Here is a 2,533-nt window from a genome sequence, read left to right as displayed (position 1 = left end):
AATTTTAATTTGATGTGTTGCATGTGCACATGTACAATGTAGGGGGACATGCCTATTTTTACTCTAGCTTTGATGCCAAATCGTGTACGTCATGGAGACTCAATTAGATGATGTTAGTAGTGGATAGGTAATGTTTATTTATGTTTTGATTAAATGCACACACATGTATTTCAATATCACTTTATCTTGATTAAATGTATGTATGTATTGATATCACTTTCTCTTGAATTTATATATAGGGGTCAGCACATCCTAGTGAGCACCTTGATACTAGTCAGTCTTTAGAGCGCATTGTGAGGAGGCGTGGCAATGATAGTCCTGCACTTGATGATCTATAATTTTTTTTATCTAGATGATTTGTTGTAGACTTTCACCCAGAGAGACATTCATATATGTTAGATAGACACTTTATATACACACATGATGCATGTTATATTTATATTTGATTTGATATAGATGTACCTGGATTTACATGTCTACATGTGTGTACACTATTTATCTTTGATATTATCTTCTGATAGATCTCTAGATAGATACATGTTTTTGTTATTTGTTCTCGAGATGATTGATACATGTTGCATTATGTTGTGGAATCTAATGTACATACTAGATCTAGATCTAGTATATTATAAATTGTTTCTATCTAAGATATGTAAATAATTTATTTAGATATGTACATGCATGTTTAATATATTGATTATATATATATATATATATATATATATATATATATAAATAGTTCATGTAATTTAAATGTTTGGTAATATATCACATGTATTAAATGTTAAAGTATCAAGTAATTAGTTGTACATAATTCCTAACTCAAGTAAATCTATAGAACTCATCCCTTTTATTTGTACACATATCCTAGAATTTTATCCCCTTAAGCCCAATGTTGTAAAATTCAAGTCCAACTTAAAACATGTACATGTTCAAAATTTAGTTTAAACAAATTGCAATTTGAACTTGAAAGCTCACATGTCCTAAAATTGAAAGCACATGTCCTAATTAGTTAAATTGAAAGTGTACACGTGTTCTAAAATTGACAAGTTAAATGAAATAGAAAGTTCAATATAATAGAAAGTTAAATGAATTCAAGACATTGAGTTAAAAATGAAAAAGTAAAAGTTCAATTTAGAAAATTAGTTATTGGACACCAAATTTCAAATTGATCAAATAATTGTTCAACCAAATTTGAAATAGTTTGAACCAAATTTCAAATTGTTCTTGAGTTACATTTCAAATTTTAATCATAGTGAAATTTTAATTCAAGTGCACACATGAATCCTAGAATTTTATCCCCTTAAGCCCGATGTTCTAATTCAAGTCCAACTTAAAACATGTACATGTTCAAAATTTAGTTAAACAAATTGCAATTTGAACTTGAAAGCTCACATGTCCTAAAATTGAAAGCTCACATGTCAGGTAATTAGTTAAATTGAAAGCTCACATGTCCTGAAATTGAGAGCAGATGTCCTAACTAGTTAAATTGAAAGCGTACATGTGTCCAAAAATTGACACGTTAAGTGAAATAGAAAGTTCAATATAATTAATTTTATAAAATCCTAATTTCATCCCCTTAAGTCAAGTGGTGTTTGAATTTCTTTCCCTCAAGGTGCACATGTCAGGTATTTAGTGTAAACACATGTACATATAAGTTCATAATTTCTATAATTAGTTACTTTAGGAAATTCAAAATGAAAGAGTAAAAGTTCAATTTAGAAAATTAGTTATTCCATGAAATTTCAAATTGATCAAATGATTGTTCAACCAAATTTCAAATAGTTTCAACCAAATTTCAAATTGTTCTTGAGTTACATTTCAAATTAGGAGTTGTTTCTATCTCATATCAAGTGGATCAACTCATTCTTGGATAACATTTAATATTTTCTCATGATCATAAATATGGAGCCTCCACTTATGCATTCCAGGTCCTTTGACTGGATGAAGAGTTAGACCAGTGGCAATAACATGCTTACTATATTGATATACCTTATTTTTAGGTTGATAATCGATGAAATGAATCCCATTTTTAAGTACTTTTATTTGCTTCAAATATGTTCCTTGTACAACAACAGAACCTGCACATGTACACATTTAAAAAATACATCAATCTTGAATTTAAGTCAAAGAATTTGAATTCATTAAAAATATAGATACTTGACATACATATATACATAATTCAACTATATACTAACCTGTGGGAAAAACAATTTGATCACTTATTTCAGTCTTTGTTAGCTTCTCTCTTTCCATGGTGCAACGTAATAAATAATAGCTAGCACCTTCTACATTTTGTTAGTGTAGTTTTTTATTTTTCCTATTTTGCTAGGTTTTTCCTACACTTTTAATAATCTCACTTAGGTTAATAAAACATGTCTTATTAGGTGAATGGTTGTGAGGTGTCACCTTCCTACATGTGAGCATCCATTATCTATCTTGGAAAGATACTTTGCTATCTTTAGTCGGATAGATGGTTGCTCCTCATTGGTTGGTGTTGCCACCTCCTCCCTCTTCCTAGCCTATATAAGCA

This window comes from Cupressus sempervirens, chromosome 7 (genome assembly GCF_028749045.1).
Source record: "Cupressus sempervirens isolate cs-2001-9-10 chromosome 7, ASM2874904v1, whole genome shotgun sequence".
Lineage (NCBI taxonomy): Eukaryota > Viridiplantae > Streptophyta > Pinopsida > Cupressales > Cupressaceae > Cupressus > Cupressus sempervirens.
This window is presented reverse-complemented; position numbering follows the sequence as displayed.